We start from the raw sequence: 12,971 nt of genomic DNA, 5'->3' as shown, positions 1-12,971 counted from the left end.
GTGTGTGTGTGTATGTGTGTGTGTGTGGTACGCTCAATGATTATCATAATGCCTCTTGGGAGAAACTTTGAGAGAAAGTCGGTCTTTTTGGTGCCCTCAGCTCGGCTTTGGGTGCTGGTAAGCGAAATATTATTTTCATAATCTTGTTGAGTTGTCTAATGTCTCGTTCTACAGCGTTAGAAAGTTATTTCATTTATGTTCTTTTTTTTTTTACTTTATTCCTGAGTTGAACCTCCAGTTACCGTATTGCCTTCAAGGTGAAGGTCGAGTTGGCTTAGTCTCCCTCGACGTCTGAGTCGAGAGGGATTTTCAAGATGGAGGGAACCCACCGACGGGGAAGAAAGGGATCTCTTACCCTCCCTCCCTCCATACATACATACATACATACATACATACATACATGCATGCGTACATATATACGTACATACATACCATTTCCTCCTGTAGCGCCTCCTGACGTCGAACCCCGACAACGAGGGCGTGGGTTGTCCCCTTATGTCTTCATGGTTCAGTACACGTAAATGTTCCCGGGGCCACATCGGGTCAGGCATGGTACGTGTCACTCAGTCTGTATGGGGAGGGGGCGGGGTGTGGGGTGGAGCAGCCCCACCTTCCCACTCCAAGATCGTCCCTCTCACACACTTACCCCTCCCACACCACCCGTCCCTCCATATGACTGCACCACCCAAGGGCTTCCAGAGGTCGCGAAAGGTCAAGCTGTGAACGTGTGTTGCCCCCATTCCCCCAGCTCAGGGGAAAGTGGGACCGACTGGTTTGACTTGTTGAACGAGTGGTCTCCCTTGACCTCGCTCTGCTCACGACCACCACCACCTTACCACACAGATGATGACCGGTGACCTAGGGGGTGGGGGAAACTTATGAATGACCTCCAAGTGTTCTGAAGAGGGGGATAGACGATCGAAGACACTCAGTAGCTACACTTAGGAGGACGATATGTCCAGTTGTTGAACCCCTTGTTAGACTGAGTGACTCGACTCAGAGAGGATGAGTAGCCATCGTTCAACACCCTGTCCTTCCCCGACGCAAGATCATTCTCGTAAACAAGACCACCTCTGTGTGGTCGTGGTATGTGTTGTGCTTCGTACGTACGTACGCCTTCGAAAAAAAAAAAAAGTGATTAAAAAAAAACAGAAGAAATACGTGTCCTTCCCCCAGACGCTCCTTTTCATAAGGCGATTTACGTGGAAGTTCGAGAGCCAGGTAGTTTGAGAGCCAGGTAGTTTGAGAGCCAGGTAGTTTGAGAGCCAGGAAGTTCGAGAGCCAGGTAGTTTGAGAGCCAGGTAGTTTGAGAGCCAGGTAGTTTGAGAGCCAGGTAGTTTGAGAGCCAGGTAGTTTGAGAGCCAGGAAGTTCGAGAGCCAGGTAGTTTGAGAGCCAGGTAGTTTGAGAGCCAGGTAGTTTGAGAGCCAGGTAGTTTGAGAGCCAGGTAGTTTGAGAGCCAGGTAGTTTGAGAGCCAGGTAGTTTGAGAGCCAGGAAGTTTGAGAGCCAGGTAGTTTGAGAGCCAGGAAGTTTGAGAGCCAGGTAGTTTGAGAGCCAGGTAGTTGCTGTTTTTAATATGTGTGTTTTCCCTCAGGTTAGAGTTCCCATGAGTGATCCAACCACACCTCGAGTGTGAGGAGGGTGTCACGCGTTGCACGTCATGCTCAAATGTTCTCCGGGGTCACCAGAAAGACGAGGAAACACGAAAGGAATCACAAGTGTCTTTGTGATGTGCACATTTCTACCGAGACGCACGTAATACTATTAGAAAGGGATCTAATACCCCTGTTCCACCACACGAAAGTGTTCGGATCCTTGTGTCTATCCTCCTCATTTGCGACGACCAAACACATCCCACGAATTACACATATCGTCTCTTTTCTGATGTGTTTTTTTTGCTGATTGAATGAATATATTAAATGACGCACAGTTCTGTCTGGGGCGTCTGTCGCGCTTCTGACGGACGGAGGAGAGAGAGAGAGAGAGAGAGAGAGAGAGAGAGAGAGAGAGAGAGAGAGAGAGAGAGAGGCACAGCCAGCCGACCGGCTCCTTCTAAGCCCACCTTAGATGGCGTGTGGGTTGCGAACCCCCTGCCAAGAAGCGGCCCACTGCTGACCCGCCCACACGCCAAGTTGACCAGTGACCCCGAAAGACAGGTCAAGATGCGCACGCTTGCCTTTGATATATATATATATATATATATATATATATATATATATATATATATATATATATATATATATATATATATATATATACTATCCCTGGGGATAGGGGAGAAAGAATACTTCCCACGTATTCCCTGCGTGTCGTAGAAGGCGACTAAAAGGGGAGGGAGCTGAGGGGGGCTGGAAATCCTCCCCTTTCATTATTTTGTTTCTTTTTTCCAAAAGAAGGAACAGAGAAGGGGGCCAGGTGAGGATATTCTCTCAAAGGCCCAGTCCTCTGTTCTTAACGCTACCTCGCTAACGTGGGAAATGGTGAATAGTTTGAAAAAAAAATATATATATTCATAACATTTCTCGTTTTCATTCCAATATATACGAACACACTAAAGATGTGACTTGCTGCTTCTTATCGTTTAAGGAAACAGTAAATAGGTTTCTGTAATCTCTATTTTTCATACATGTGAGATAAGAGAACACACGTACAGCAACACTCCACCAAGAAGACAGATAACGAACGAAAATGAAACCACACGGGTCATTCTCGGGGGACAGTTGTTGGATGGGCCTAAAAATAGCCAGGAAACAAAAGGCCACCGAGGAACTGCAGGAGGAGGGGGACACAAGACGTCCTTAAGCCGCGTCAGGAACTTAATTAAAATAGGTCAGTTTGGAAGCACAGACGGAAGGTCATTGTCCGTCTTTTATCTGACTGGGGGGGTCACGCTGAGGTCCGAATGTTGTTGTCAGACCAGGGGGTCTTATACGTCCAAAATGGCTGCCAGATGGGGAGGTGGGTAGTGAGGAGGAGGAGGAGGAGGGAGTAGTAGGGGGTCTTCTTCGTCCGTTTGGGGCTGCTCAGTGAGGGTCTTCCATGTCGGAGGAAGGAGGAGGAGAAGGAGGGAGTAGTAGGGGGTCTTCTTCGTCCGTTTGGGGCTGCTTAGTGAGGGTCTTCCACGTAGGAGAGAAGGAGAAGGAGGAGGAGGACGACGAGGAGGACAGCCAACCACCACGTCGCCTTTCCTGGTCGACTTCCTCACCTGACCCGACCCACAGGTTCTCACGCCAAGCTTGCTTGATTGTCCTTCCACTCCCCCACACACCCTCCTCCATCCCCACACACCCTCACCCTCCTCCTCCTCCTTCCTCCTCTCTCCTCCTCCGCCCTCCCTTCCCTTCCCCCATTCACGTCACCTGAGGGGAGGTCATGACCAAGGGTCACGGCAGGTTCCTGCGACGCCTCTTGTGAGGTTTTCTCAGCTGTTGGGATGATTTGGTTAATGGCCTGAGCTGCCGCTTGTCCACCTAATAATCCCCAGTTCAGTCGTTAGCATGCCACAGATACGAGAATCGTACGTTCATCCAAGGGAGGTTTCTTCAACACTAATTTTCCATGTAGCTAAAAGATATCTTTTTAGATAGATATATATATAAAAAAAAGATTCTTTTTCAAGGGAATTATTTGGGGGACGTATGGCAATATGGTGGAGGTCACAGGCAGGGACAGGAAACGGACCAGCGACTCAGGTCAAGCAGGGTCACGCAGCTCACCTCGTTCCATTCGAAACTTAGGTTCTGGCTAGACAATGTACTGGGAATGTTCAGTTCAGTCACAGCTCGACTGTGTGACTGATTAACCTGACTTTCTATTTCTGTAAGTACGAGGACGGAGGTACTGGCATCTGACACCCTCCAGTGTGAGGATTTCTAGCCTTGCTTAACACTTCAGTTGGTACCTGGCTTTGGTCTTACGTACCTCTTCCGTACTTGTCCTATCCAATTATATTGTCCTTAACCAGTCCTATCCATCTATTCTGTCCATACTTGTCCTATCTATCTATCCTGTCCATACCTGTCCTATCTATCTATCCTGTCCATACTTGTCCTATCCATCTATTCTGTCCATACTTGTCCTATCTATCTATCCTGTCCATACTTGTCCTATCTATCTATCCTGTCCATACTTGTCCTATCTATCTATCCTGTCCATACTTTTCCTATCTATCTATCCTGTCCATACTTGTCCCATCCATCTATCCTGTCCATACTTGTCCCATCCATCTATCCTGTCCATACTTGTCCTATCCATCTATCCTGTCCATACCTGTCCCATCCATCTATCCTCGAGTTGTTGTTCTATTCATTATCATACATCCGTTATTCCCAGAATGCTATGGTGATCGAATGGTTTATTGTTTTAAAGGAGATTATTTTCACTTTTTCCAAACACTAGGTCCACATCTCCTCCTCCTCCTCCCTTATCTATTCTAAATCCCTTTTCTGGATGAAGCTTTTTATGACGAAAAGTATGGAAGATGAGGGAGAATGAAACAGTCACATATGATTGTACATACACAGGAAGAGACACATAAACGTAGTATGGTGAATGGAATACATTAATTGTTACTACCTGTTTGTACAGGACGGAGAGAGAAAGAGAGAAGAGAGAGAGAGAGAGAGAGAGAGAGAGAGAGAGAGAGAGAGAGAGAGAGAGAGAGTGAGGTTCTTAACGCTCGTGGGGTCTCATTTCAAAATGTAGACGGACGAAAGTGAATGAATGTAGGTGAATGAATAACTGTTGCTGGGTGAATGAATCATTGAGATTTACCTTTTCTGAGAATGAACGAAATAGTACAAAAAAAAAAGGTGGAAAAAAAAAAGAAACATGAGAGATTGAATGAGAAATTGAATCTTCCAAACTGATAAGCCTCTGGCAATCCCAGAGACCGACCTTATGGTCAACTCTTTCTCCACCCTTCGCCCTAAAGGGTTAACAATAGATCTTCAGACAGGCGAAGGAAAAAAAAAAAAGATAAAATGGACGTGGGAGGAAGAATCACCCATCTCTCTCTGTCTCCTGAGATTCATCCAGCGTGACTGCTAGCTGCCAGCCTCCACCTTTCCTCCCCCTGTGACCTTGCCATATAAAGGTCATGACCCCTTGTGGGTCTCAGCTTCCACTCCACCTTGGAAAAGTATGTTGGATGGTGGTCATTTACTGGACCGCTTCCTGTATTCGGTGGGGAGGAGATGAGGGAAGAGATAATACGACACTTTTATCTCTATTTATCTATCTATCTGTCCATCTATCTATCTATCTATCTGCATCTCTCTGTGTATCTGTCTACCTGCCTGTTTGTCTGTCGATCCATCTCTCTTTATCTATGTATCTATCTATCTATCTATTCGTCTGTCTGTTCCTACCTGTCTATCTGCCTGACTATATCCATCTATGGATCCGTCTATTCGTTCGACTGTGTGTGTGTGTGTGTGTGTGTGTGTGTGTGTGTGTGCTATGGCACGTTCCCAGGTGTGTATGTTGGTCGGTTATATCCACGTGTATGCCTAACCATATATGTGACTAGGTATGTCAGTGTGTCACTTCGAAACTGGCATTTGATAACCATGGTTCGAAACCCCTGTTATAGACCGGCCGGACGGTACTTCATCCCATGGTTCGAAACCCCGGTCGGATGGTACTTCATCGCTACATCTGGTATGAAACGAAGGGCCCCAAAATGGCACGAATCGCAACGAGGATATTCTTCTAGCGAGATTCAGTTACGACTCATAGACTTCTGGAGGCAGTGTGGGAAGGGAAATGAGGAGGGGGTAGTGTTGGGAGGTCATGACCTCCCGCCCTCACTTGACCTGTCTGAACACAGCAGGGGATGAAGGGGTAAATCCTCCTCCTCCTACTTCCGTGGAAGCCCCCACCGTAGACGAATTCCAGACCTAACCCACAGAAGGACGCAAGGGTCGTTTGTCATTTCGAAAGTAAGGAACCGAATGATCATATCTACGTCTCCCAATCATCCCTTCGTGGACAAGCCGTTTCGAAAACTGTACGAGCCAAGGGTACAAGAAAGGTACTTTGACTGTATTGATGATTAGTGAATAAGTCTGTGCATTAAGGAGTAAAATTTTTGTTTTTAGTTGCTGAGGGACGACGTGTTTCATGTCACAGCTACATCGCAGATCATATGGTTGTTCAAGCACGCCCCCAGAGGTAAACAAACACTTTTGTTACTTGTGCCTAGTGTGTCACTGTGGAAATGCCTCGTTACTTATAGTTAGTGCGTTGCTTGAATAATGATGTCCTATGCATCTTTAAGATGACATAGTTAAGTATAAGTATAGAAGGACCATGTCCTATGCATCTTTAAGATGACATAATTAAGTATAAGTATAGAAGGACCGTGTTTAAGACAGTTCACTTAAGATATGATTATTTTTCCCCACACATGTGTCCTGAGGTTCTTCAAAGATCGGGGTCAAACGTAACACCATCATATCGAAGGGACGTACCACAGTGTTCAAGGATCGTATCGTTGTGTTCAAGGATCATACCGTCATGTTCAAGGATCAAACCATTGTGTTCAAGGGTCGTACAGTCGTATTCACGGATCGTACCGTTGTGTTCAAGGATCGTACCGTCATGTTCAAGGATCAAAACCATCATGTTCGAGGGTCGTACGGTCGTATTCAAGGATCGTACCTTCGTGTTCAAGGATCGTATCGTTGTGTTCAAGGATCAAACCATCGTGTTCAAGGGTCGTACAGTCGTATTCAAGGATCGTACCGTTGTGTTCAAGGATCGTATCGTTGTGTTCAAGGATCAAACCATCGTGTTCAAGGGTCGTACAGTCGTATTCAAGGATCTTACCTTCGCGTTCAAGGATCGTACCGTCATGTTCAAGGATAGAACCATCATGTTCAAGGGTTGTACCATCGTGTTCAAGGATCGTACCATCATGCACGAGGTGCTGGTAGGGGGGTAAGGTGAACTTATCTCCAAACAGTAGAGGTAGTGAGCCAAATGTACCCCTTCTTAAAACACCTCCAACACGTCTGGTCAAATGTAGTATCAGCTCAGAACACACACACACACACACACACACACACACTCCCTCCCTCCCTCTCACCCTGCCTTCAGAATCAGCTCAAAACACACACACACTCTCTCCATCCCTCCCTCCCTCCCTTTCTCCCTCCCTCCATTGCCTCCAGAAACACGAGTACCTCACCACCCAACCAAATACCACTTACTACCACCTACACTCGTACTTACTACCACCTACACCATCCCCCAGCCCCACTTACAACCGAAGCAAAAACGGGACTACCACCTTCCCTCCCCCTTCCTCCTAGAGAGAGAGGATGGGAGGAGGAGGAGGAGGGAGGAGGAGGAGGAGACTCGCATACTAAGGAGTGTAAATAAACCACGGGGTAATTTACCACTCTTTAACCTTCTCGCTGACTCACAACTTGGCCCAGGGGCTGCGAGAGGGGGAGAGAGACACGCTTTGTTATTGCCTGTTTTACAGCGCCGCTTTTACACCTGCCTCCTTCATTTACAAAGAAATGGATACACTCAAAATGTAAACTAGTCTTCGGGGTGTTAATTGGTTTAAAGACCTTTAATTAGCGCTAATTCTGACCTCCCAAAGTTATACGTGGTTTATGGAAGGTATTGTAAAAAAAAAAAATGGTGGGGGGGGTTATTGACTTATATTTGTGATGTGGACAAGATTTACAATTGTTTACGTAGTCCTAATTAAAGGTAGAAGAAATGTATTCCTTAGTCTCAAAGGATGGTGGATACGTTAATTGTATTCAGGTCGAAATGAATGCATACTTGTGTGAGACAATCTGGGACTTAAAGGTAATTAAAGGGTTGTGATACCTGTGTCATGCCTTAATGAAGTGATTTAATGAGCAGAATAGCATTTAAGGTGTTGATTCGGTAATTAAGCCTCTAATTAGTCCTAACTGTAGGTCGAAATGGATATACGTAGTTTCAAAGGATGTTAGGAGATAATGGTGATTAAGAGGTGGTTAGTATCTGTCATTATATTTTTTATCTGTGCTGTTTTTACCTGTAACACGTCTTTATCTGTAACACGTCTTTATCTCCGATATATATTGTATTGATAACATTTCTTCATTGTTAACGTGTCTTTCAATTGAGCATATCACTATGGCGTGAACTTTGACCTGTTTCCTAAAGAATAGGGTGAAGGCCAAGCCATTCATACTCGTGTCGTACAGTCGTACTCGAGGGTCGTCCAGTCGTACTTGAGTGGTCGTTCCATTGTACTCGAGGCTCATACTGTCATCCACAGGGGTCGTACCTTCGTCCCCAAGGGTCGTACCGTCGTGTTCAGGGGTCGTACCGTCGTACGGGAGGGTCGTACCGTCGTGTTCAAGGGTCGTAACGTCCGTTTTGGGTTGAGTGAGACATTATTGTGGGAGGTTCCCATAGACACTCTCTCTCTCTCTCTCTCTCTCTCTCTCTCTCTCTCTCTCTCTCTCTCTCTTTCTCTCTCAAGCATCACTGTACCTTCCCTGGGGGCCGCCCTGGAAGTCGCAGGGAAGTAGTTTCGTGTAGCGACCTTCGTACTGCTCTAATCAAACCGAAAGCGACATGATGGTTACACACATGAACTCCAGCACCTTCCTTGAAGTCTTCTGCTGTACTACCCTCTCTCCAACCAATGACTATAGGAGTTTAGAGCATCATTAACTGTCCTCCAGATGATGACGTCGTCCTAAACCATTAGGTCTTGTGTGATCTCCCTCTCCCACGAATACCCTCGAAGCTGCCAACAGTAACAGTAGTAGTAGTGGTAGTGCACACCACCACCTCCTCCTCCTCCTCCGGGGAGGGAAGCAGGAGTACGACACACGGGGCATCATCGTGGCCATAAATAGAAGTCCGCCTCCCCAGGGCACCCTTACTACCTCCTCCAGCCATCGCCGGTGTGACGTGCGCGCGCGTGTGTGTGTGTGTGTGTGTGTGTGTGTGTGTGTCTGTGTGGGTGGGGGTTGGTGTGTGTGTGTGTGTTGTGGGTGGGTGACGGATAGATGTATGTGGATGATAGAGAGAGGAAGTCACCTTCACACACACACACACACACACAAACAAACAAACACAAGCTGGTACACTCCTCCTCCTCCTCCTCCTCCTCCTCCTCCTCTCATCTCCATCATGCTATGTAATTATTGTACACTTCGACTGTCCCTCCTCCCGTAGCCCCGTCAGCGTAGTCTTTGACGGGACTTGGGGACGTCTTCCCGCCCTCTTTGGGTGCAGACCTGGCCACAATCTCCAGGACCTGTGTTATGATAGATATAGCTATTTCAATGATGTCCTTTGACAGTATGACTTCCTCTCAGGTGGAAATGGCGTCGACTGGGCCATTCCCCTTGGTCTAAACTACTGCTAAGTAGGGGATATCTTGGAGGAGCATATGTCCCAAGATGGACCTCTGCCCCTAGGGTGGTGTATTGTCCCTCCCTGCCCACAACACCGTGAGACGAGGAAGGGCCTACGGCGGTGGTGGTGGGTAGTGGTGGTAGGTCCTTGTATCTGCTGGGGAGGAGGCCGGAGGTGTGGCGTGGAGTTTGGTCCAGCGCGGAGGAGGGCCGCCTATAAGGCCCGGGAGAAACATTGTTTCACCACAAAAGCCTCCAGGAGTAATGGTGAAGAGTGGTGTCCAGATTCTGCCAGGCCTGATCCAAGACCCGACTGGAGGGACCCAAGCGAGTACAGAGACATCTCCAGGTGATCCTCCGTCCTTCGTCCACGTCTTTGTGCGAAGCTGTGTGGCGGGAAAAAAAAGGGGGAAACAGAATGATACACTTTGCGTGACTTAGATAAGAACACACTCTTATCTTGATAACCACATCACGATTCTGATAGCAGTGGTAATGTTCTGTATGGACGTGTTGACATAAACAAGACGTTGTTTGTAAGCTTTCCACACATTGCCCTTCTCGTCGCCGTCAGCCGCGACTGCGTCAGGTTTCTGTCATGTTCTTCGTGAAGGTGCACCACACCCCCAGGACGCAAGGCCCAGGACGCAAAGCACAATCCCCAGGACGCAAAGCACAATCCCTAGGACGCAAGGCAAACTCAATCCATCAAGAAAAGTTGAGGGATATTACTAAAGAAGAGGACATGGCTGTCGTCAAAATGAGACAGAAGACGTTGAAGGTGAAGAGACAGAACGAGACACCACAGTACGTTTGACTGTCTCGCTAGACGGGTGGTTGTTTGGCTGGTCCGTCCCAGTAAGACTTTACCTGTGGCTGGATATGATTCATGACGTGTGAAGGTTAACACAGTAAGATGGCAGAACCCAAGGCTTCGACCACCACTAGTACATGATGTTATCACATCACACGACTGTTCTCATGGTTAATGGTCGTCTGGCACGACACCTTCGCTCGACAAGAGACTCATAACTCCTCATGACCATGGGTTTGCTCATCGAGCCATACATGAATGAGTAGGTTTATGAATTAACGTTGGAATTGGGGATGGAATGCAAGGAGAACCACCGTGTCGTCCCCAGGTTTAATGGTAGGGAGTGAGGGAGAGTCAATTAGACCAAAGAGTTATGGCGTATGAGGGCTGACTTTAAACCTGGCAGCTGAGGACTTCTGTCTTGCATTGTAGAAGGCTGCAAATGTCATCCCAGACACCTTATAACCCACTTACAACCCCTGTCTCATAATACTGTTCGGTCGATTGGAGTACGAGATGATGACATGAAGACTGGCAAACATACCCAAAGGAGGTAATCTGGTTCAGTTAATAGTGAGACATTGGAGTGACTTAAAAACCACTGGGTTGGTGTTTGGAGGGAGAGAGAGAGCGACATTGAGAAGTGTGGGAAACTTACGATGAAAGAGACACTGGTGTGAAAGAGATGAATGAATGTAAATATGAGAGATCAGGCCGATGTCAAAACTGAAACTGGAGAAGGTTAGAATAAAGGCTTGAGTGAGGACAATAAGAAAAACGAGGAGGAGGAGGAGGAGCTGGTTAAGGATGTAGTATGGAAAGAAAACGGGAGACGTTACTGAAGAAGATGACGCCAGGGAGTTGGGGTGGTGGGGGGGTCATTCTTAAAGTTTGATATGAATGGATGGTTTGGGCGGCGGCAGGGCTGCTGATCTGAGTCTCCAACAAGTAGTGAATGGTAGTGAGTGAGACAAGATACAGGGGCTGTGTGTAACACACTGACTGAGACCCTACCATGAATCTGTTGCCAGTACGAGGTTATTCATGGGAATGTACATCAGATGCTTATGAAGTAGATAGGTGAGGGATATCCTTTGTTTGAAATACACTAGATAGGTTTGTGAGCACAGGGGATATCCTTTGTTTGAAATACACTAGGCAATATCTATCATACAAGGAGAGTGAAGGGATTAGGCGAGGAATACACTTGATTATGTATGTATTTGTTCAACGTTGTCCACCATTGTGGTCTGCATGGCGAGGGTGAGAATGGATGGAAAATAGAAGGTGGAGCTCATGTCTGTAATAAAATTCCAGTGGGGATTTGTGAATGACTTTGAGTACTACACACGTAAAGAATATATGAAGATAAAGTTGGGCCATAAGGGTCTGGGGAAAGCGTGAGGAAAAAGCTGTGAATAAAGAAGGCACTAGACAGTGGAATGAAGACGTAAGAGTGTTTGGAAAGTGAGATCTGAGAGTGTCAGCAGAAAGTGGAAGCCAGGGACTTGAATGATACTGTTAAAGAAAACAGAGCTGCTTGTTGCAGGTGAGCCGTACCCGTCTGTACAGCTTAGGTCTGAGTGATGAACTTGAGATTCAAACAAGTTGAGGCGTTTTGAGTGTTCGGGCGCTGCGGTCAGGTCAGTTCTAAGAATGGGAAGAATGAGGTTGACAGTTGATAAACGAGAGAAGGAATGATTGTACCTTATGACACCTGGGCTAGTCTGGCGCGCGGGTCGTGTATATATATATATATATATATATATATATATATATATATATATATATATTCGGGTAGTTATTTGTTTACCAAATGGCGTCCTAGCTACGTCTCTTCGTTGTGTATCAACTGACTTATATTTCTTTCTTGTATCTCCCCTGATGATGTGATTATTACACGAAAGTGCACTTGAGAACTCATCGTGTTTCATCTCCCCGTGGACTCATAGGAATATATATATATATATATATATATATATATATATATATATATATATATATATATATATATATATATATATATATATGCCACCCATGTCCAGTTTGTTAGAAGTGTTCCACTTGGGTGAGTGCTGGTCAGCCAGAGAATACGAAACAGTCGGACGGGATGGGCGTGTAAAGGAGCGGGTGTCGCTAGTGATCCACCCTGTGGTTGGTATGAAGGTGGAGGAGGGCGGCGGCGCCGGCGGCGCCCCCCAATGGAGAGCCGCCCTCACAGCATGCTAACTGCCGGGGGGGCAAGGTATGCTCTTCAGGAAGCAGAATTAACGACCGAATGGATGCTGGAGTCACTTCAGAACGAAGATGAATTTTCGACGTCTGGAGTGTAGAACTCGCCTCTCATAATCCCTGGTGGAGCTTTCCTAAACTCCATGATAGACTGCATCAGCTTAAATTAATAACACCTCCATCATGTGAGTTAGAAGATGTGATACACGAGTCAGCCCCCACGCCCGACAAGTGTTGTTCTCTCCCGTTTTCTTCTTGTCTTACACTCGTAGTACTGGACATGACGGCGGACGCCTTTGTGAAGTGAGCTGTTCTCACCCACTGAACCCAAACGGTTCTCCACTGACATTTCCTTTGTGCCTTGAGTGGTTGAAGTAACTTCCTCTCTTTCTCTCTCGTATATCCCTTCGCCGTCGGCTGTACCACTCTGTCTCCTCCAGTATATTCTTTTCCTCCATGGAGATGAGACTTAACTGTTATCTTCATCACGTACGTACACCCGAGATACCTGAACTTCCCAGTTATTTTCACCCTAAACTTAAC

This window comes from Panulirus ornatus, chromosome 11, assembly GCF_036320965.1.
Source record: "Panulirus ornatus isolate Po-2019 chromosome 11, ASM3632096v1, whole genome shotgun sequence".
Taxonomy (NCBI): Eukaryota; Metazoa; Arthropoda; class Malacostraca; order Decapoda; family Palinuridae; genus Panulirus; species Panulirus ornatus.
This window is presented reverse-complemented; position numbering follows the sequence as displayed.